The sequence below is a fragment of the Symphalangus syndactylus genome, chromosome 12, assembly GCF_028878055.3.
Source record: "Symphalangus syndactylus isolate Jambi chromosome 12, NHGRI_mSymSyn1-v2.1_pri, whole genome shotgun sequence".
NCBI lineage: Eukaryota > Metazoa > Chordata > Mammalia > Primates > Hylobatidae > Symphalangus > Symphalangus syndactylus.
In genome coordinates, this window is record NC_072441.2 from 134,543,406 (window position 1) to 134,566,963 (window position 23,558).

The 23,558-nt window shown below is 46.3% G+C and overlaps 4 non-coding genes across 4 annotated transcripts; all 4 read right to left on the reverse strand.

Moving 5' to 3' along the window:
* Nucleotides 1-4,281: 4,281 nt before the first annotated feature.
* On the reverse strand, nt 4,282-4,445 carry LOC129469304 (U1 spliceosomal RNA). Its single transcript, XR_008652993.1, has one exon. It is a non-coding gene; the product is annotated as a U1 spliceosomal RNA (small nuclear RNA).
* Nucleotides 4,446-10,707: 6,262 nt separating this feature from the next.
* Nucleotides 10,708-10,781, reverse strand: TRNAN-GUU (transfer RNA asparagine (anticodon GUU)). Its single transcript has one exon. It is a non-coding gene; the product is annotated as a tRNA-Asn (tRNA).
* Nucleotides 10,782-19,413: 8,632 nt separating this feature from the next.
* On the reverse strand, nt 19,414-19,488 carry TRNAN-GUU (transfer RNA asparagine (anticodon GUU)). The gene has a single exon. It is a non-coding gene; the product is annotated as a tRNA-Asn (tRNA).
* A 2,822-nt stretch (nt 19,489-22,310) lies between these two features.
* On the reverse strand, nt 22,311-22,382 carry TRNAE-UUC (transfer RNA glutamic acid (anticodon UUC)). The gene has a single exon. It is a non-coding gene; the product is annotated as a tRNA-Glu (tRNA).
* Between the last annotated feature and the right edge of the window lie 1,176 nt (nt 22,383-23,558).

Consider the following 23,558-nt stretch of genomic DNA (forward strand, 5'->3'; position numbering starts at 1 on the left):
CCCCCGACCATGCCTGGCTAATTTTTAGTAGAGATAGGGTTTCACCATGTTGGCCAGGCTGGTCTTGAACTCCTGCCCTTGGGCTTCCAAAATGCTGGGATTACAGGCGTGAGCCACCGTGCCCAGCCTAACCAAGATTACTAAACCATTCTAATGTGTCAAAAGAGTCACACTGATTTTTTAAAAAATAACGTAATGGGCCGGGTGAGGTGGCTCACACCTGTAATCCCAGCACTTTGGGAAGCCATAGTGGGAGGATCAGGAGGTCAGGAGTTCAAGACCAGCCTGACCAACATGGTGAAACCCCGTGTCTACTAAAAATACAAAAATTAGCCGGGCATGGTGATGTGAGCCTGTAATCCCAGCTACCCAGGAGGCTGAGGCAAGAGAATAGCTTGAACGCGGGAGGCAGAGGTTGCAGTGAGCTGAGATTGCACCACTGCACTCCCGACTAGGAGATAGAGTGAGACTCCATCTCAAAATAAATAAATAAATAAATAAATAAATAATAATGTAATGATTTTTTTCATGTCTTTATATATTAAATATTTACATTATTTAAATTGCTCAAAAGCATCAAAGATTCCTCTCTGCTATCAACTTTATTAATTTGTTTTCTTGTACCAGACTATCAAGACCATTACTTTAATCTACAGCTAAATCTATTATTTTTTCATGTTAGAAATTCAACAAGAAAATTTTTCCCTAATGAAACTTCACATTTCAAGCATAAGTAGGTTGGGCGAGGTGGCTCACACCTGTAATCCCAGCACTTTGGGAGGCCGAGACAGGTGCATCACTTGAGGTCAGGAGTTTGAGACTAGCCTGGCAAACATGATGAAACCCTGTCTCTACTAAAAATATAAAAATTAGCTGGGAGTGGTGGCGTGTGCCTATAATCCCAGCTACTCTGGAGGCTGAGGAAGGGAAATAGCTTCAACCTGGGAGGCAGAGCTTACAGTGAGCGAGATGGCACCACTGCACTCTAGCCTGGGCTACAGAGCAAGACTTTGTCTCAAAAATAAATAAATAAATAAGCATAAGTAGTAAAAAAAAACAAAAAAATTATAAAATAAATAATAAGGCACAGGGTCTTGCTCTGTTATCCAGGCTAGAGTGCAGTCGGGCAATCACAGCTGAGCAACTTGGAACTTCTGGGCTCAGGCAATCCTCCTGGCGCAGCTTGCCTTGTATTTTTTTAGAGATGAGGTCTTGCCCTGTTGCCCAGGCTGGTCTCCAACTGCTGGCCTAAAGCAATCCTTCCGCCTCAGCCTGTTGAATTGCTGGGAGTACAGGTGCAAGACATGCAGCCTAGCAAATTCTTAAATTTCTTTCTTTTTCTTTTTTTTTTTTTTTGAGTTGGGAGTCTCACTCTGTCACCCAGGCTGGAGGGCAGTGGCACAATGATAGTTCACTGGAGCCTGCCTCAGTATCCCTAGTGGCTAAGATTACAGTCATGCATTATCATGCTCTGCCAACTTTAAAAAATTAGCTAATACTTAAAAATTTGTAGAGACAGGGGTTTCACTATGTTGCCCAGGCTGGTCTCCAACTCCTAACCTCAATTGATCCTCCCTCCTCAGCCTCCTAAAGTACTGGGATTGCAGATATGAGCCACCATACCTGGCTTAATTTTCTTATTTTAATTTTATATAAGTGATTATTATTGTTCCTAAGATAATTAGGGCGGTGACTCCATTACAATTTTAGAGACCTAACTTGTCTATTCACTTCACTGAAAGAGTATGCCAATTTGTTTCATGAGAAAATATCCTATATTTATAAAGCAGGAAAATTCCTTCCACCAAACTAGGGGGCATTCTAAAGAAATGAATTGTGATAAGTAACATCACTTAAGGTGAAAACAGAGGCAATGGTATCTATTAACAATGTTTATCAGTGAAGGAAATAAACTGAAAATATGAACATCATTAGATCCTTGGAGGGCCTTCCTTGCTGAAAATCTGAGTACTATTGTGATACCCTTTTGAGTCCGGCAGGACATTCTCTTTCCAGGGCATGTAACAGTGGGTGAATAATTTCTTTTCATTCATTTTCATTAAGGGCTGAACTTCCTTAGTGTTCTGGAGATTATTAAATTTGATTTGTATAGTTGTGAAAAGTGCTCATATTGCTGATTCCATTGCTTATATGTGATCATATAAATCTTTTCTCTCCTTTCTGTAGTGTGGTTTAAACTTAATCCTTAAAGGACACATATTTGAATTTTTCAGCTGGTTAGAAATCTGAATATATCAATCAAAGACAACTGCTCCTTACATGCTACAGATTTAGTTTTCTTCCTGTACTAAGATGTCTTTTAGATATAGTAAATTTGTTAAAGCCAAGAGCTCCTATGGAATGAAGTTTGGTGGGAGGGGGGACATTGAGTAGTAAGATCACTCTTGTAATAGAGATGCCACTTTTGCAGATATTGACAACTATTGGGCCAATAATATTTTTACCAAACATCTGAAAGGCAAGCTCTGAACAACTTATCATTGCTGCAGTCTCAAATATCAGGAAATACCATTATTCTCAGGACAATAAATAGACAATAAAAAAGACTCACAGACCAGGTTAGCTGTCATGTATCACCAAACAGGGACTGGATCCTTGTCAACAAAACCCAACAGAGATTGTCCCCAGAAATTCACTTTATAAGATCAAAACCAAAAACCCACACTGATGCCAAAAAATAATGATGCAATAATGGGAGAGACAGAGAGAGAGAGAGAGAGAGAGAGAGAGACCTGTCCTATAGCCATACTTAGTGGGTAAAAGCCAAAGAGCTCAATTTCTGCTCGTGATACTTAATAGAACATAGGGAACATGAGCCAATAGCTCAGTGGGTTCAGACCTGCACCAAGTGCCTGTTGGATGCAGGATTCTACTGTCTCCAATAATATGTCTCAGATGGAGTACGTTTTTTGTTTGTTTGTTTGTTTTTGAGACAGTCTTGCTCTGTCACCCAGGCTGGGGTGGAATGGCGCAATCTTGGCTCACTGCAACCTCCACCTCCTGGGTTCAAGCGATTCTACCGCCTCAGCCTCCGAGTAGTTGGGATTACAGACACACACCACCTGGCCCAGCTATTCTTTTTTTTTTTTTTTTTTTTTTGGTGTTTTCAGTAGAGACGGAGTTTCACCGTGTTGGTCAGGCTGGTCTCGAACTCCTGACCTCAGCTGATCAGAAGTAGGTGAGGTCAGAAAACATACCGGGGAGAGGCTGGCACAATGCCCAGAACCGCCATCGCTAGGCCTGGGGTCTTCCTCTGTAATGGAATACTAGTATTCATGTAGTTCAGGGACTAAACCAATTAGATACTTCTGGGAGTTAAAAAGAGATGCACTTACAGTGCCATTTGAGAAGGGGTATTAAGGAATTTGCCAGGGTACTGATGCGTGTCAGGTGTAAACCGCAGGTTGGAAGAGAGCTAAGTATTTTCTGTCCATGATGGTGATAAGCGAGGGCCTGAAGAAAGAGGGACAGGGGAGGACACTGGCACCAGAAATAGGAAAGGGCTGCTTGGGGGTGGGAAGGATGGGTCGGGGTGCTATCTAGAAAGTTGCCTGGCAATGGATGTAGGATGTGGAAGTGAGACATCAAACAAGAAGCTGTTGCTTAAATAAAGTCTGAAGAGACTAGGTATGTAAACAGCAGGAGATAGTAGGGAAACTGGACCGGCTCCTCGTAAAACTTCCCGCCTTCTATCTCAGGGAGGATCGCAGCGCATTTCGGCCAAGACAGGAGAGACTGTGGTTCTGACCTGCAGGCCTTGATGAATATGCGCTAGGGCACCTGGGCGCCGGCAGAGCCGTTCCCCTACGCAAAGTAAGCTTGTTATGTCTACAACCCAACGGGGACACCGAGAGCCCCAAAGGCCCTGCTTTCTTCTCAAAGAACAGCGCCCATCTGCGTAGTTTCTACCTGGCTCTAGCAGGTGAGAACACAGAAATCCTGGGGGCTGTGGTTAGAAGCAGAGGATGTGTAAAAGGTGACTGGGGGCTGGGAAAAACACGAAGACTTTCCACAGAGTGTGAGAACCCAAAAGACTGGAAACCGTGGACCAATCTCTGCAAAAAGCAGCCCCTTCTAGAAAACGAAAAGCTGCACGGCCTTCACGCTAATTAGCTCATATTGCAACTGATCCTTCCTGGGAAAAAAACATGTTGCTTCGTATTTCCAATTCGAATAACTAGCAGAACTAGATGCCACCTAAGATGGACACCAACAGAATTAACTCTCAGTATACAGCCTATTCTTTAAACTACTAGAAATCAGGGGAAAGCGCGAACGCAGTCCCCCACTACCACAAATTATGCAGTCAAGTTTCCCACATTTGGGGAAATCGCAGGGGTCAGCACATCCGGAGTGCAATGGATAAGCCTCGCCCTGGGAAAACCACCTTCGTGATCATGGTATCTCCCCTGCCAGGTAAGTATGAAATTCCGTGCCCTTGCCCCGCCACAGCCTCATACGTCTCACTCTTTACACACGCGGTCACTTGCCCCGGGCACTCCCGAGCCCTTTCCAGCCCTGACACACAGCTGGGATTCTCCGTTCCGATCAGCGGTCCTGAACCCGCTCCCACAGCACGGGAACTCCTTCGTGGCAAAGCAGCAAGTGGCGAAGCAGCAGCCCTTGCGCTGCCTCATCTACATAGAAGTCGCCCTATCCGTGATGTCACCGACAGTGCCTTGCCCAGTCCTCGTCTCCCTTTCTGCCACTCAACCGACCAATCCGTTGCCAGAGCCAGCAAGGGGAAGTGACGTCTGTCTCTCGATTTTTCTCTCCCACTCCTGCTTCTGTTCTTTTCGAAAGAAGCTTGTCCTTAGCCTGTGTTGTGGAGCAACCTTTCGGAGGCCAGATGGAGCCAGGGCACCGTTCTTCAAATAATGGCTTTTAATTCTCAAACTAGAATGTTTCGGATTACAGAAGTAACCGGTTTTTTTCACGTCTCTTATCCTTGTGATGCAGCATTCTGCTTGAAATTGGAAACCATTTAATATCAGAGAAACCATATTTATGAAAGTAAAGAGGCTGCTCAGATGACTGCAAAGCAGCCTTCCTTACTGGTTTTATCACTGGTAATGTTATAAAGACAGTTATCCAGATTCATGAATCTTGTAGGTTTTTTTTTTTTTGATGTTGTTTTTTTTTTCCCAAATCAGTATTGTAGAAAAATATGCTGCCCCAGAAGAGATGATTGGACACTCTCAAGCGTGGTGCTGGACTTTGTCATCTCTTGCACAGCCATCTCCAGGCCTTAGTGCTTACCTCATGTTAGTTTTTTATATTCTGCAAAGACAAAACCAAAATAATCCAAATTTGACACAAATACCTGGGATACATCTTATTTGAGATGTTTAACAAATGTCTGGATCATCTTTTCTTATATATTATGCAGGAAATACTGTGAAGTAAGCAAAGTTGGAATGCCCAAGTCAAAGACCATTTGAATATTTACAAGTAGATTTGAGACAGGAATACTACAGAGTGGTCACAGGATAACAAATTCTAGGCAGCAGATTTACATGACTTGAGGCTATGGGCTGTTAAGACGCTGAAAAACCAGGGTGTGGACTAAGCTGGCTAAGATTGAGTGGACCCAATGTAGTGCTGGATTTGAGGGAGGTTTTACCTAGGCCCTCATTATATGCTCATTAACATACTAAATGACACACCCGCCAGTGCCATGACAGTTCTGAGACCAATATTTGATGTAAAAATGGATGGCACCACAGTTCCAAGAAATCTCCACCTTTACCCAGGAATTTTCGTGAATATTCCACTCCTTGGTTAAAGAAACCCATCGAGATGAAACCCCAGAACCCATTGTTCTCTCCCAGGTATGCCCGAGCTCCCCTTTGTTGAGTGTGTACTTTTCGCTTTGCAATAAATCTCTTCTTTCACTATTTGCTGACTCATCTTTGACTTTGTTCTTGAGATGGTGTCAAGAGCCTGGACACCACGGCTGGAGTCGAGATCCCACCAGTGTCCGAGGGCCTCCCCCAGCCCACCAGTATCAGATTCTATTCCATTGCTCAAATCACAAAACATCAAGTGGAGAGTTCTCCTTGGAGACCATAAAGTAGAGATTCTGTGGCATGGTGGCCAGTTAGGCCATTGGAAGACATGGCAAAATATTGAAAATGAGGGATTAGGTGACAGTGTAGTAACTGCTGAATACTAAATACTTGATCCAGGCCCCATTCCCTGGAGATTGACAGGGAGACACATTGTCCAGGTGGTAGTGGAGAAACACTCTCTGGGTATCTGACCAGCCTTTGTGGAAAGAACTGGCACCATCCTGCAGATGTAACCACCTGATGGGTCCTTCCTGCCCAATGTACACAAAAAATCAGTTCATGGAGACCATGGCACTGCAGGAAAGAGTTTCATTGACACAGGCCAGCCACGACATGTGGGAGACAGAGTTATTACTCAAATCAATCTCACTGAAGGCTTGGAGGTAAGGGGTTTTTCAAAGACAGCTTGGTGGGGAAGGGGCTGGGGCTTGGGCGGTACTGATTGTTGGGGACAGGGGTATGGAAAATGGCCCTCCTGCATGGAGTCAGCTTCTGGGTGGGGGCTAAGGGACTGGTTGATTTTCGGGCCAGATGGTGCCATCCAGTAGTCAGAAATGCAAAAGCCTGAAAAGACATCTCAAGAGGCCAATCTTAGGTTCTACAATAGTGATGTTCTTCACAGCAGTAATTGGGGAAGCTGCCAATCTTGTGACTTCTGGAATAATGGCTGGTAATTATTTAACGAGGCATACATCTTAGTAGAATTCAGGCCCCTTTCATCCTTCTAACTTGGTGGCCTTTCATTCGTTTTACAGGGGTAATTTAGTTTTGGGGAAGGTTGTCATGTAAACCAACGTTTTTGGCTGTCCCCAACCTTTTTGGCACCAGGGACTGGTTTCATGGAAGATAATTTTTCCATGGAAGGGGGTGGTGGATGGTTTCCGGATGAAACTGTCCCACCTCAGGTCATCAGGCATTAGTTACAGTCTCATAAGGAGTGCACAATCTGGATCACTCACATGAGCAGTTCCCAATAGGGTCCGTGCTCCGATGAGAATCTAATGCCGATGCTGATCTGACAAGAGGCGGAGCTCAGGTGGTAATGCTTGAAAGCCTGCAGCTCAACTCCTTCTGTTCGGATGGGTTCCTAACAGGCCATGGACCAGTACCTGTCTTGTAGCCCTGGAGGTTGGGGACCCCTGATTTAAACTATAAACTCAAATTTTCCCAAAAATAGCTTGGGAGAAATTGCACAGGAATGAGCAAAGACAGCTAGCCTGTGAGGCTAGAACCAAGATGGAGTCAGCCATGACAGCTTTCTCTGATTGTCATAATTTTGCAAAGGTAGTTTCTGAAGGACTACACTGGACACATGTTAAAAACATGAGACAGATTTTATTGTATGTACTACAGTAGGCAAGAGAACTGGGCTCAAACTCAAATACAGCAGGAGGAGTTGAAGATTATAGCCAATTGGCAAGATAAGAAAGTCAGTGGATGGAAAATTACTAAGAGGAACTTGATTAGCTATCAAAGGTGGTTGCGAGGACTCTTGCTAAACTAGACTCAACAGGATTCTTTCCTAAAACTGGACTTGGCAGGCCAAGAAGTAACAGAGAAAAGGGCTCAGAGGAAACTACTAAGGTTTGTTCAAAGATTGGAGTCCTTGTCAACTCTACATTGAAGCTTCTGCAAGTAAACAAAGACCAACCAAATGAAAAAAAGCAAAGGCTATTTACTGTGAGCTTGCTATAGCAGGGAGTCAGTCACTCTTACTTGTGTTTTGGCAGAGACTTGAAGGCAGTCATAAGGGTAGGAAAGCTTTTTAAAAAGAAAGGCTTCAGGGGCTGGGCGTGGTGGCTCACACCTGTAATCTCAGCACTTTGGGAGGCCTAGGTGTGTGGTCACAAGGTCAGGAGATCAAGACCATCCTGACTAACATGGTGAAACCCCATCTCTACTAAAAAATTTACAAACAATTAGCTGGGCGCGGTGGCAGGCACCTGTAGTCCCAGCTACTCCGGAGGCTGAGGCAGGAGAATGGCGTGAACCTGGGAGGCAAAGCTTGCAGTGAGCTGAGATCACGCCAGTGCACTCCAGCCTGGGTGACAGAGCGAGACTCTATCTCAAACCAAAAAAAAAAAAAAGAGAAAGGTTTCAGGTATGCTTTGATTGGAGGCTGCCAGCATGGTGAAGCTGTAGATAGATGAAGAAAATCAAAATATTTTACCCCAGAATATATTTCTTCGGCATATTTTAAGATGGCTGTCAGAGAACCAGCAAACAGAAGTAACTCTGCAAAACTGTCTTCTGTAGGGGAAATTTACACCTGTAGAGAATCTGCATTAATCCAGCCTTACCTTGTCAGGATTGAGAAATAAAAATAAGCCCTAGGCCCTACAGTCAACTGAACGGACTCCCTCTTGGCTGACAGGACCGCAGAGAAACCTTGAAAGCTGTTTCTGGATGTGGTAGGCTAGGAGGTTGGACATACCACGTTAAACACCCCCCCCCTCACTAACTGCCATTATGAGGCAGGAGAACAGCAGAGGGAATTGGAAGTTGGATAAAATGCAGAAAGAGTAAAAGCAGAAACAGAAGCAAGGTGATGGGGTGGGAGAGCAAGAAGCAAGATATAAGGCAGAAGTTGAGCAGCCAAAACAAAAAGTAAGATTTAAAAAAGCAAGCAAGGCTCGGCACAGTGGCTCACACCTGTAATCCCAGCACTTTGGGAGGCCAAGGTGGGCAGATCACCTGAGGTCAGGAGTTTAAGACCAGCCTGGCCAACATGGCGAAACCCCATCTCTACTAAAAATACAAAAAGTTAGCTGGGAGTGGTGGTGCACTCCTGTACTCCCAGCTACGTGGGAGGCTGAGACAAGAGCATCGCTTGAACCCGGGAGATGGAGGTTGCAGTGAGCCGAGATTGCACCACTGCACTCCAGACTGGGCAACAGAACTAGACTCTGTCTCAAAAAAAAAAAAAAAAAAAGAAAAGCAAGCAAGGACCCCACGGCCGGCGAGATCCAAACCAATAAAGGGGCAGCTCCTCAGAGATAGGCATGTGCATTAGAGAAAAAAAGTATCCTTAACATGACTCCATATGATAATCAGCTCATTAAAACTCATGCATATGGACTGCATATCATGCATGTACTTAAAATTATGGGATGGAGCCAATGTGCAAGCACACAAAGGCCAAAGTAACTAAGCAACCCACCTATCAATCAAAAGGCAAACACTGGCTAACGATTAGACATCCTTGTGAAGAGAAGAAAAAAAAAAACACACATAAAAAGACCCAAAGTACACCAAACTAATACTGATCTTACATCCCAGAGGTCAGCCCACTCTCCCCACTCCGAGAGTGTTACTGTGCTTAATAAACTTTTGCTTTGCTTTGCTGCTTTGTGTGTGTCACGTACTTTGTTTGGGACACCAAGAGCCTGGAAATGCATGGCACCATCTGGCAAGAATTAGGGTTTTTTTCTAAGGGTTAACAAACCAAGCCTTTGGAGAGACTTGCTTCACTACTGTTATCAATCAACAGCCTGTTGCTTTCCCTCCCTTTTGTGGTTTTGACAAAACAAGCAAGCAGCATTCCCTCCTGATAAGAGACCACAGACCTAGGAATGATTCTGGCCAGACTACAGAGGATGTACAGTGAGGGTTTTCATGTCCTCTGCTTCAGCTTTTGACATCAGAGGGCCACAAACTCCACTCTCAGATGATTGCTAATGCCACCATTTTATGCACATGGGCCCCATGGAGAGGCACGAAGCTCATCTGTACATTTTTCCTCTTGTAAATATTCATATTGGAATATTATTTGGTACTGCTCCCATGAAAGATACATTTGCAGAATGGACTCAAATTGGAAGCATTATATAAGCATTATAAGGGAGCAATGGCGCATCCAGCTCTCTACACTATAGAAATGTCTGCAGTGTAGACATTTCCACAATGACCAAAGATATGCGTACAAGAATGGTGACTGCAGCATTCTTTGTAATCCTAAAACCACGAAACCAACATCATCTCAAAAACATCTTGTTTTTTTAGATGGTGTCTCACTCTGATGCCCAGCCTGGAGTGTAGTGGTGCGATCTCAGCTCACTGCAGCCTCCACCTCCCAAGTTCAAATGATTCTCCTGCCTCAGCCTCCCGAGTAGCTGCAATTACAGGTGCGTGCCACCACGCCTGGCTAGCAAAAACATTTTGAAAAGGGTTAAATAAATCATGCACAGACTGAGGAAAAATACTGTTTTCAAAAATGATGGAGAGGATCACTATCACGATGAATGGTTCCACTGGTCACATTATTGACAGAGCAATCAGGAAACCCAGGCCCATCCTGGAGGTAATACTGGACTCCTATTACTAAAATATGAAAAAATGGAGGCACGTAAATTACTCGTTTAAGCGTATAAGGGACTGAATTAGAATTTTATCACAACAGAAGTGGGTTCCTAGGTCTCTGTTTCAGGATTACTGAGTTACACAGGTGTAAACCCGGCATTTCAGGAGATACCCTGTTAAGAATCTGGTAGGGGAAGTGGGCTGGCCCTTGACATGGATCAGTCATAAATTAGCGGCTTGGGACTCCGGAAAGATAAAATCTTCTCCATTTATCCAGCGATTGACAATGCGTGAATGCTTTAAAATTTCCAATAAACGTCCCTGGGTGGGCTCGAACCACCAACCTTTCGGTTAACAGCCGAACGCGCTAACCGATTGCGCCACAGAGACATGCACTTCCGACTCTACTAGGCAGTATAGGAAGGGCGCACTCACTGAACTTCCTCCGTTCCGACTATTCTCAGGGCCTGCCCGGCAGGATGACCGAGCAAGGCCTTGGAAAACCAGAGAGATTAGACCGGTGAGTCGCGCTGGTCAACCGAAACAAAAGTATGTTCAAATTGGCAAAAATGTTTCCAAACCTGCAAAATCTCTTCAGCCTATCCCTTAAACTCCAGACTTGGGATTTACTAAGTTCTGCTGTGTACAATACCCACCTTAATATCCATTCTTACACAAGTTCCATTAGGTATAAGCCAAGATCACATGGGATTTTTTTTTTAACCCTCTCATGCCTGTGTTTGCTTTTGCTTCCAAAGACCCTTCTGAGTAAGGACTGTCCTCAGACTACTGGAGTCACTTAGTCACAAGCTTGCCTGAGGCTCAGAGCTGGCAATACCTGGGAGTTTATGTCAATCCCACAGCACCCAGCAACCCTGCCTGCAAAATATTTATCCATGATTGACAGGTGCAGGTGTATGAAAGCCCAGCTCCTTGACTTGAGAGGCGCCTTTGTGGTGAATTAGCTTTGGGAAAAGGGAATCAAGAGGCCAACTTTGTAAAAATGCAGATAGATAAATGGAAAGAAATCTTTGCCTTGGAAGTCCAGCTGAGAAAGAGAGTGATTTACTTGAGACGGTGAAAAGAGAGACTAAAATCTTTACTTTCTCATGGGAAAGAAGCCGATGGTGAAAGAGAAACAAAGAGAATGGTGGGAAATAGGGTGGGTCTACTCAGTAGCTTTAAACCATTCTGTCATATTATAAAGCCTGGTGAGGTTTTAACTAACACAAGTGCCTGGACTCTACACATAGAGATTCTGATTTAAATGCTTCCAGGTGGGTGGGAGCCACTAGTAGTCTTAAAAAGCTCCCAAGTCATTTTACCATGTGGCTAGAGATGAAAAGGACAACCTATCTACTAGAATCTCAAGTCACCAGCATGGAAGAGTCCCAAATGTGCAGCTACCTCATAGAAAAGGCTTAACACCACCCATCGATGGAATTTGCCTTCCTCTCTCCGTGGCCTTGTTTGCATAGCATGGAAAAAAGAGAAGAGATAAAGAGATAGATGGAGAGATTGAACCTATAATTCACCTATGTAGACCAGTTTCTCAAACTTTTCTGACCACAAGATGCAGTGAGAAATATACAATTCTTTGTGATCAGTTTCTTTTTTCTTTTTCTTTTTTTTTTTTTGAGATGGAGTCTCACTCTGTCGCCCAGGCTGGAGTGCATTGGCATGATCTCGGCTTACTGCAAGCTCCACCCTCCCAGGTTCACACCATTCTCCTGCCTTAGCCTCCTGAGTAGCTGGGACTACAGGTGCCCACCACCACGCCCAGCTAATTTTTTTTTTTTTTTTTTGTATTTTTAGTAGAGACAGGGTTTCACCGTGTTAGCCAGGATGGTCTCTATCTCCTGACCTCATGATCTGCCCACCTCAGCCTCCCAAAGTGCTGGGATTAGAGGCATGAGCCACCGCACCTGGCCTGTGATCAGTTTTTTAAAAATCTTTTACTACATGTAATCCACCCTACCTAGTATTTAAATAAAGCCTATAGTAGTAAGCCGTCCACTATATTGATTTCACAACCCCTAAGTGGTTCAGAATTGCAATTAGAAAATTTTTACTTTTGGCCAGGTGTGGTGGCTGATGCCTGTAATCCCAGCACTTTGGGAGGATCACCTGAGGTCGGGAGTTTGAAAGCAGCCTGACCAACACGGAGGAACCCTGTCTCTACTAAAAAAAAAAAAAAAAAAAAAAAAAAAAAATTAGCTGGGCGTGGTGGTGCATGCCTGTAATCACAGCTACTTGGGAGGCTGAAGCAGGAGAATTGCTTGAACCCAAGGGGTGGAGGTTGTGGTGAGCCGAGATTGCACCATTGCACTCCAGCCTGGGAAACAAGAGTGAAACTGCCTAAAAAATAAAAAATAAAAAAAATAAAAAATAAACAGATTTTTACTTTTGTTCAGGCTTTTTGTCAAGCAATATCCCAAAATGACATATACTGTAAAAGAACATTTACTATAAACATCTTTCTGTGAATCCTTATTTCTGTCCCAGCCACCATGACCCAATAATCTCTAGAGCCTGTTAGTGTTCTCCAGATTGAAGCCTTCCCTCTAACTGGTCCTAAACTCTGCGATGTGGTGGAAAAGGTTTGAGGCCTCGTTTCTCATCCCAGGTTTTTCACCTACAGATCATATGGCCTTAGCCTCTTGACACCATTGTCTCCTTACGGCCAAAGATGGAACTGTGCTTGGGTGGTATCTGAGCACCCTGTTGGCTTTGACATTCTAGGGCTCTTCCCTTGGCACCACTCTCTTATTTAAAAGGAGTAGGATGTGGACTTAGGAGGGTTATTTCTCTGCAAACTATCCTCTCTTTCTCATGACAAGCTATTTCTAAATGTGCACATTTGAGGCTTAGCAAATCCCTTCCTGGGAGGTGTGAAAGACCCTTATTTCTCTCCAGAGGAGTATTATGGAGAGTCAATTGATGCTGAAGAGGTGGTAGAGACCTAGCTAACTCATCGGCAGTGCCTTCGAGCAAGGCTTTTAGTAATCATAAGGTGGGTGGGGTCCTGTGTCCTACACCACAGGCCAGCTAGTTCATTTCAGGAGACTTACTTTTCAATCTATTATTACTGTCCACTTCTAGACTAGTTCACTACTGGAGATTATCCACTTGGCTGCATTCAGTTTGCACCTGGCCTGTATCACCACTCAGCTCTCACTCCAGCCTCAGGTATCAGCAAGACCTCACCAAAGATTATTGTTTAGTTGTATGTGTGTGTGTTTTTGTTTGTTTCAGGTAACAACTAATGTTGGAACTATGAAAAGCTCTTCTCTACTTTTAACAAAGCTTAGTCACAAACAATTCCCCAGTTGACCAGAAAAAGTAAAACAACAGAACAATTGAAAGTCCAAATGTGAAATCTCAACTCTGAGAACCAAATTTTACAGCCACTCCAGATTTCTACTCCAAATGGATAGTTTGATTGTAGAAATCACATCCCTTCAGCCTGCAAATGTAACTGCCCAAGAGACAGTGATGTCTAGATTCATAGATAATCCCCTTTCCCCCATCCTATATATAACTGGAGTCAACAGCAGCTGGAGGCAAATGGCAAGGACTTGGAATCAAGATTAAGTTAGAATAACACTGCGGTAGACAGATTATCAGCTCTTCAGCATATGTCCATTTTCCTTGAAGGATGAGCGTTTAGAAACCTCTGACAATAAAGTTTATTTTACACCCATTCCCTTGCCTATGATTTTTTCATACATATCACCATTATAAAACTTTCTTGCTCCAGCTAAAAGAAGGAAACTCAATAATGAATGTGTTCACTACATGTATACCACAGAATGATAGCAACCAGTCTGAATGCATCGCTTGATTCCAAAATTAAATGTTAGCACTCAGTAGTGCAACTACATGTATCTCCAACTCTGGAAGCCACAGGCAAGATATTCCTGTTTCCTTGCAGGGAAACAGGTCTATAAGCAGGGCAGCAGTCTCACACATGTACATTCCCGGGAAACCCAAGGAAACAGTGATAGTGACACAGGGCAGGCAAGCCCCAAAACTGGTTCATAGCCTGGGAAACTTCTCCCAGACTGTAGTTTCCTTGGCTTTGCCAAGGAAAGTATTCAAAGGCAAGCCACTGATGGGGGAAAGCAGCTTTTATTGAACTGGTGTTGCTTCCTGCAGAGCAGGGCTAACCCATAGGCAGTGTGCACAGAGTTGGTGCCTGTGGCCTGCTAGCTAGTTGTATTTAGACCCACTTTTAATTACGTGCCAGTTAAGAGGTAGGTTATTCAGAACTTTCTGGAAAAGTGGCAGGGAGTTTCCAGAACCATATAAAGTAACTTCCAGGCCATTGCCAAGGTGTGTTGCCATGACATTTGTAAACTGGCCCTGGTCCCAGTGGTAGCGTCTTTATGCTCATAAGCAGTGAGGACATCATCATCTGCTGGTTTCAGCAGGCTTTTCACTGCACCCTGTTTTGACCAGATCCTGCTCTGCTCAATGGGGTTGTGACTGGAAAATAAGTCCTGCTGTTCTCGTACCTCATTTCCCCATCAGAGATTATATACCCTTCTTAATCTTAACGGGCTTGCAGAAAGGTGGAGGTTCATCTTCTGTAACTGCTTCCTGCTGATATTATGGGCATAGACCCTGCCTAGCTTTGGAGAAGTAAAATCTCTGGATACCTGTTCTAAAAAGCCCAAAGGCCAGATGTCTTTATTTTCTGGGACAGAAGAGGGGATGGGTTGGAAGTCTTGTGGGCCAGCATCATCTTTACATGGAATTATTGTAATCTAGAAGACACAAACTTTACAAGGAGGTTAAACAAGCACGGACCAAAGATTAGTAATAACAAGATATCTGTTAAAGGTCCCAGGAAGAGTGAAAACCAAGTGTCTGCTGGTAGAGATTCCTTTATTGAATTCCATCAGCAGGCCAAAGCGGTAAGGTAGAAAACATTATAATTAGGAGTAAGAGAAACACTTTCGTGCTCATCCACAGCATCATGTTATTAATACTTCTCTGTGCATTTGCAAAACAATAGTTTTAAGTCTTCTGGTAGTTTGCAAGTGTAGGTCAGGCATCTTCCTCTGGCATCTGTGAGGACTCATAGGAGACTTTGAGGCTGGGTACGGTGGCTCACGCCTGTAATCCCAGCACTTTGGGAGGCCGAGGGGGGCAGATCACAAGGTTAGGAGTTTGAGACCAGCCTGGCCAACATGATGAAACCTAGTCTCTACTAAAAATACAGAAAAATTTAGCCAGGCATGGTGGCACATGCCTGTAATCCCAGCTACTCAGGAGGCTGAGGCAGGAGGATTGCTTGAACCCAGAAGGTGGAGGTTGCAGTGAGCCAAGATCGAGCCATTGCACTCCAGCCTGGGTGACAGAGCAAGACTCCATCTCCAAAAAAAAAAAAAAAATTAACTTTGAAGTTTAACAGCAGTGGGGGTACTTAATAATGCCTGATAGGGGCCCTTTCCATTTGGGTTATAATTGATTCTTGGGGGATCCTTCTTTCTAAGTTCTTAGTAAGACTAAGTCTCCTGGTTGAATGGGGGAGTTAATCCTTTTCCTTATGGGAGGAGGATACATTTCATTTCCATATGCTTGAAGGGTCTTTTGAACCTGGCCTAAGTTGATAATCTATGTGTCTCTTCATCAAACAGAAGGTCTAAAGTTAAAAAGGGCCTTCCATAAGTCATTTCAAATGGACTAAGATTTAAAGTTCCTTTTGGAGCCATCCTCACATGCAAAAGAGCTATGAGTAGGAGAAAAACTCAGGCCTCTGAGGTTCCCTGAAAGAATTTTGCTAATGTCACGATTGGCTTTCTATGTTATCCAAAGACTGAGATCTCCATGAGGAGTGAAGATAGGTAATGCCTAAGGCTGAGGCGTGACCTCACTGGCTCACCTTAGCTGTGAAGGGAGGTCAGTTGTCACCTTGCAAACCTTTTGGTAATCCAAATCTTGGAATGATTTCTTTAAGAATTTGGACATTTCCAATACTTCTCCTGTCCTTGTGGGGAAAGCTTCTATCCACCTGGTGAAAGTGTCTCTAAATACTAGCAAATATTGTAGTCCCCTGTAAGGTGGCATCCGGGTTAAGTCTGTCTGCCAGTCTTCGCCATGGTATGTTCCTTGGTGTTGTACAGATTTAAGCAGGGATCGGGACATGGGGTGACTTCCTGAGTGGTGGCCCTTTTTGTAGTTTGGAACAGTCCCTATTGCAAGAATATTTAGGAAACTAATTTGAATGGAAAATCCTGTCCCAAATGTGAGGAATCATGAAAATGTTTAATTATTTCCCATTTCTCAGCCTCAAGAATAGAGTTTGTTATTTTCTAGCAACCATCCAGAGGGGTCTCACTGGAAACCTTTTACTCTGTCCCTTTAATTTCCTTAGGGGTATAGTATGATGTCACTGACACAGGTGGAGTACCTGGTAGTAGCGCAGCAGCTTGAAATACCAGAGTTTCCTCAGCTATGGCCTTAGCTGCTCTTTCCACCAAAGAATTTCCTCTAATAATAAAAGTGTCTCCCTTCTGGTGTACCCTGCGGTGAATAATTGTTATTTCTTTGGGAGTTGGACAGCATCGAAAAGTTCTAAGATCTGAGTAAAGTTGAATGGGGGATCCCTTGGCTCTTGATAGTCCCCTTTCCTTCCCTATGGCTGCATGAGCATGGAGCACCAGGAACCCGTATTTAGAGCCAGTCAACACATTGACTCTTGAGGTTTTTGTTTTTTTTCTTCTTTTTTTGAAATGGAGTCTTGCTCTGTCGCCCAGGCTGGAGTGCAGTGGCATGATCTCAGCTCACTGCAAACTCTGCCTCGCAGGTTCAAGCAATTCTCATGCCCCAGCCTCCTGAGTAGCTGGGATTACAGGCGCCCACCACCATACCCAGCCAATTTTTGTATTTTTAGTAGAGACGGGGTTTCGCCATGTTGGCCAGGCCACTCTCGAACTCCCAACCTCAGGCGATCCACCCACCTCGGCCTCCCAAAGTGCTGGGATTACAGGCACGAGTCACCGCTCCCAGCCTTAAGACATTTCATAGGTGGAAGGCCCTAATTAGAGCAGCTAATTCTGCTTTTTGAGCAGAAGTCTGAGAAGGTAAACCCTTGGCCTCAATGACTTCTTGCTGGCTAAACTTCCTTTCTTCCTCCCTCATGAATAAAGCTATTTCCATCTCTAAACCACTCAACATTGGGGTTAGACAAGGGCTTGTCTTCAAGTTTGGGCCTTCTAGAGTAGAGCTCTTCCGTGGTTTCCACACAGGAGTCAATGAGTTAGGGATCTGTTTCTTGAGACGTGAGGTCCAGCAACAGAGTAGCAGGGTTTAAAAATCAGCATACTTTCAGGGTAACATCTGGGGTATCAAGCAGAAGGGTCTGATATTTAAGTAACTGGCCCCCTGTTAGCCATTGGTGTACTTTTGCCTCTAGGACCCTCTGTACTGTTTTTCATGGGGTGGCAAGGGGTGGGGGTGGGGTGGTATGGCATCTAATTGTTGTCCCAAGGTAAACTTACTGGTTTCTTCTAACAATAGAGTGATGGTAGCCACAGATCTCAAGCTTCCTGGTCACCCAGCTGCCACCTGGTCTAGCTGTTTAGAGAAATAAGCCACTGGTCCAAAGTAATTCCTCAGCCTTTGAGTTAGAATATCCAAAGCTGTCCCTTGTTATTCATCCACAAAGAGGGCGAAAGGTTTTTCTAAGTTCGAGAATCCTGAGGCAAGGGATATCCCTGGCTTTTCTTTTAAGGCTAAGAATGACTTTTGACAGGTTCCAAGCTCTGCCTCCTGGGTTCACACCATTCTCCTGCCTAAGCCTTCTGAGTAGCTGGGACTACAGGCACCTGCCACCACAGCCGGCTAATTTTTTGTATTTTAAGTAGAGACGGGGTTTCACCGTGTTAGCCAGGATGGTCTCGATCTCCTGACCTTATGATCCGCCCGCCTTGGCCTCCCAAAGTGCTGGGATTACAGGCGTGAGCCACCGTGCCCGGCCAACAATTTTGTTTCTTCTTTTTTAATGAACAGAGCATCAGTGAATGATACTGCAAGTTTAAGACACCTAATAGTCAAGATAAAGGAGTCCGCCAGGCAGAAGGAAACTGACACCAGATGAAAATCTGGATGAAAAAAAAAAAAGACACTAGAAATGACATCTACATAGGCAAATATATAATTTTAACATCTGACTGTTTAGCCAGGCACGATGGCTCACGCCTGTAATCCCAGCACTTTGGGAGGCCGAGGAACGAGGATCACTTGAGGTCAGGAGTTCGAGACCAGCCTGGCCAATATGGTGAACCTTCCTCTCTACTAAAAATTCAAAAATTAGTCAGATGTGGTGGCCCATGCCTGTAATCTCTGCTACTCAGGAGTCTGAGTGAGGAGAATCGCCCATACCCGGAAAGCAGACGTTGCAGTTAGCCAAGACTGTGCCACTGCACTCCAGCCTGTCCGATAGAGTGAGACTCGTCTTAAAAATACCACCACCACCACCAACAAAAAAACAGAAACAAACAAACAAGCAAAAACACATCTGACTCTTGAAACAAAAGTAATAGAGATGGATTGTAAGGTTTATAACACTTGTAAAGTAAAATGCAAGACAATAGCATAAAGGCAGGGAGAGGAGTTATGTGAAGAGGTATGATACCACTTGAAGGCAGACTGATGTGTTGATTTTTGTTGAAAGCAAGGCAGAATTTTTGAAGTTTGTTTCTTCAAATACTTAGTTTCCCGTACATACAACCTAGTTTGTTCTGCAGAGATCTCATTTTCTAGGAGGCTCGGAGGGGGGCCTTCTGCTGTATGTCCTCATGGGATGCACAAGACACAAGGGAATAGTTTTCCACTTTTAAATACAGTGATAGGCCTGAGGGGAAACAACTGCAATTTTTTTTTTTTTTAATGAGATGGGAATCTCACTGATCTTGAGCTCAGTGGTGGCTTCCCCTACGTCAGCCTCTCAAAGTGTTGGGATTAATAGGCGTGAGGCACTGCACCTGGCCACAACTACCAACATTTAAAATCTCGTCCCTGGGTGGGCTCGGAACCACCAACCTTCCGGTTAACAGCTGAACGCGCTAACCGATTGCGCCACAGAGACAACTTCGGTTGGTTGCTTTCATCTCCATATAGATTAAGCAATCGCTAAACTCTAGGGGTTGCCATTGGCTTTCTGCGGGACGACTGTGCAGACTACAAAGCTTCGGAAAACTGGAGAGGCTGAGTCGACTAACGGTGTTGTTGCAAGTTAGAAACGCGTGCATTGCGTGACTTTGAAGCCAGAAGGGCGGCCGAATGGCCTTCACCCTGCGTTGACCCTCGCCTGCTTCAGAAGCCAGTGCCTCTGGAAATGCCTGGATCTGCGACCCCAGCATGAGCCAAGTAGGGCCCAAGGGAAGCTGAACGCCCCGACGGCTCTCATGGTAGCTCTTTCTGTTTTTTCGCGCTGCCTTCAGGCAATCATCTGCTCCGCTTGCTCTCCTCTCACTCAACTCAGCTTCAGTAGATGGGGTCGGTGGGGCGGGAGTGGGAAAGAGGCAGGGGAGTCAAAAGGGAAAAATGTGAAAAGGAGGAGGGAGAAGCAGGGGAGACCAGGACGAGACAATGGGACAACCCAGGATGCCCGTGCAGAGGGCACCGGCTGGATGCAGAGAAGATAGGACATGTATCAGAATGGGGAAGGGGAAACGGGGAGAAGATGTGAAAGAAAATCACAAGAACCTGTAGCTGCCCAAGAATAAAAAAGTAAAAATCGCATAATGTTTTTACATTAATAAAAAAAAATCGGGGTACCAGGCGCGGTGGCTCACGCCTGTAATCCCAGCACTTTGCGAGGCCGAGGTGGGTGGATCACTCACTTGAAGTCAGGAGTTCGAGACCAGCTGGGCCAACATGGTGAAAGCCCTTCTCTACTAAAAATACAAAAATTAGCTGGGCGTGGTGGCGCACACTTGTAGTCTCAGCTACTCAGGAGGCTGAGGCAGGAGAATAGCTTGAACCTGAGAGGCGGAGGTAGCAGTGAGCCGAGATCGTGCCACTGCCCTCCAGCTTGGGCGACAAAGCGAAATTCTGTCTCTCAAAAAAATATATAAAAAAATAAAAGAGGGGTGGGGAAGCAAAACGTTGGGATTTTTTAGTGGTTAGTAGTCTGCGTTGTGCCTGCAGCAACCTCTGTTCTAATCCGAATCCTGGTACAGTCAGATTCTATCTTGGACCCACTGGGGCGAACCCACGTGTCTTTTGGTTTGCTTTTCATTCCTGCACCAGCTGCAGCCTTTATCTGCAGCCAGAAAGCCGGAAAGAAGGGTTTACCGCTGGCCCCACAGCGCCATACTGTCTGGAGAAAAGAAGGAAACCCAAGAGTACACAGACAACGGCCCAAAGAGAAACCTTCGAAGTGCTCTATGCCTCACCGCTTAGCAGAAAATATCAAGCGACTGTCAACCTAGCTGGTCTGTAGCTTCCACGAAAGAAATAATGTATTTATTGCAGTCTTTCTGGTTGAGATACTTCAAATATTTGGTGGAGCTTTTAATGAGAGAGAGAGAGAGACACTCTCGAGTGTGGAAGAAAAAATGGGGATGTGAAGATGAGGCGACTTCAGGACAGAAAAAAAAAAAGAGACAAGGAAGCCATGTAAACGTTTTCGGGTGGGCGTGAGGCGATGTCAGTCTTGAACCCCGTTATGTTAGGTAAAGAGCGCAGCCCTCTTCCAGCACAAACACCGTTTCCCACATTCAGGAAATCACAGGGATCAGCAACTCTAGAGTGCCATGAAGAAGCTTCACTCTGGGAGAACCCCCTTCGTGACCACGGTCTCTCCCCTGCCAGGTAAGTGGAAATGTGCACATGCCCTGCAGGGACAGCACAGCCTCCTCGCCCTGGCCGGTCGCTCAGGGTCACCACCCTCCCAACCGCCCCCCTCGCCATTCTTCCAAACCACTCTCCGCCAAAGATTCCACCGACAGTCACCCCACAAGACAACCCAGGCCACCTCTCAGAAGCGGCTCCTGCCCCGCAGCCACCGCGCCCTCTCACCCCCGCGGTTCTGCCCGCCGCCTCTGCCCAGTCTGCCCTTCACCTCCCTGGCTCACGCTGTCCCCTGAGCTTACAGTGCACGCGGGGTTCTTCCGAACCCCTCTTGGGAGTACTGAATGGAAAAGGGGAAGCGTGCGCAAGTGCTTGGTAGAGTGTAGACATCGTGGGATTTGACTGTGGTACCATCGCTTCCACGTCCCAGTGCTGATTTTCACACCTGCCTTCTGCTTAGGGTACCGGCAGCAGTTTTCCATCTGTGCCTACTCCACCTGCTGTCCTTGTTGGGTCAGCGAACATCGCCTCCCTCTACCGCTCAATCAGCAAAGCGGACCGCCCTCGAGGACCTCACCCACCGCTCACCCCCCTAGCAAATTCGCGGGCATCGCCTCCGGTCGCCTCTTCCGAAGGCCTGACGAGAGCGTTAGCTGCCAACGGAGGTGAGGAGGCTCCGCTGACTGGCTGGTGCCCGTGTCCGGGGCTGGCACAAAGGCCACGACTTGGCTTGGCCTCTCTCTTAGTTATTCGCAGCTCAGTTATTATTCTGAATAACTCAGAATAGCCTATAGTTATTCGATAGGCGCCTCTGGAGCGGCGACGTCAAAGAGGGTGGGCCTATTGGGTGCAGCTCTACGGGGCTGGCATCTCTGCACAGCTGTGTACACCTGCGCGAGACGCTCAGTCACTCTCTAAAGCCGCTTCCACGGATGATGGACACGGAGATAAATAGGAGCGGTGTGTCCTGAGAGGTGGTCCACCAGGATTTGCCCTCCTTCGCCCGGGTTTGCCCCTCGCTGCGGAGACTGTTCTGCCTCTGGCCCTTGGAGCAGGCCGGCTGACAGCGTAGTGAAGGAAGAGTCCTGCGGGAGGGCGGCCAGTGCAAAACAATTCCCTGACCGGGAATCGAACCCGGGCCGCGGCGGTGAAAGCGCCGAATCCTAGCCACTAGACCACCAGGGACACGAGACCAGGATCCTTCTCTTCCTTCTTCAGTCTGAAGCGACAGTTTCCTTGTGCTCTGGGAGGACTTGGGCTTTGTGAGGGTCGCTCTTTTCTCCTGAAGTCTCTCACAAAGCCATTCCCTCCCTGCTTTCTTCAAAAAAAGAGCCTGCAGGCGACACGCCGAGGGCTCCGCGAGGGACACCGAGGCCACCAGTCCTGAGTCCCAGAGCGAGTTGCAGCGACCCGGCCGCAGCTCACCACTGAACTACAGATGCGCCTTTGGCAGGCGGCAGCAAGTGACCAGCCGGTCGTGGGTCGCCAGGACCGGAGCCGCGCACCAGGTTGCCAGGAGGAGGCGGGAGCGGGGAGGCGCCCGGGGTGAGACGGGGGCACCCTCTGCATCATAAAGGACCCAGACGCCGGCACCCTCAACATCATAAGGAATCAGACGGATGCGGAAACCGAGACAGGCTGGATGCGAAACTCCTTCCAGGAAGGCTCCGGGGCCCTCAACTGGTCTCCGACCTTCCCCTGCAACCTGTGACACCTGCCATTTTCCCATCTTAGGCGATGGCAATGCCACCCTTCCTTTTGCTCCGGGCAAAACTTCCAGAGTTCCTTCTGACGCTGGTGTTCTTTCCTCAGATCCAAGAGCCAACTGGTCATCAACTGGTGATTTCCCATCGGCTAAGTGCGTGGTTATTGAGCTACACGCGAGTTTCTCCATCTCTGCGGAATGGCTACTTCGGGGTAGGGGAGGGGCCCTCCGGTGGATTGTAAGGTGTTTAGCAGCCTCCGTCGCCTCCGCTGACTAGATAGATGCCAGGGGGTTAACATTCTCCCTCCCCGCTTCCCCCAGTCGTGACCTAGTGTCCTAGCGGGGATAGGAGAGGCGTGTAAGGGCGAAGTTGCCCCCTCTTGAGAACCACTGATGCGCGTTGTCCTGCTCTCTGAGCTTGTGCAGAGGACTCTCCAGATGAAGGCTCAGGGGTCGATCCAGCTTGAGACCCCCTCGCTCCCCCGCACAGTCGGACCATACGATTCGAGGCTTTTAACATCTCCACATCAAGAGATTCGAAACCTTTAGGTCTTTTCTTCCGTTCTGTCCTCCAAATCGGCCTCTTCCGAGCCTGTTGACCAGCGCCAGCCAGGCAGAGGGCTGGGTTCGCTCACGAGGCTCCTCTCGGCCCTCCT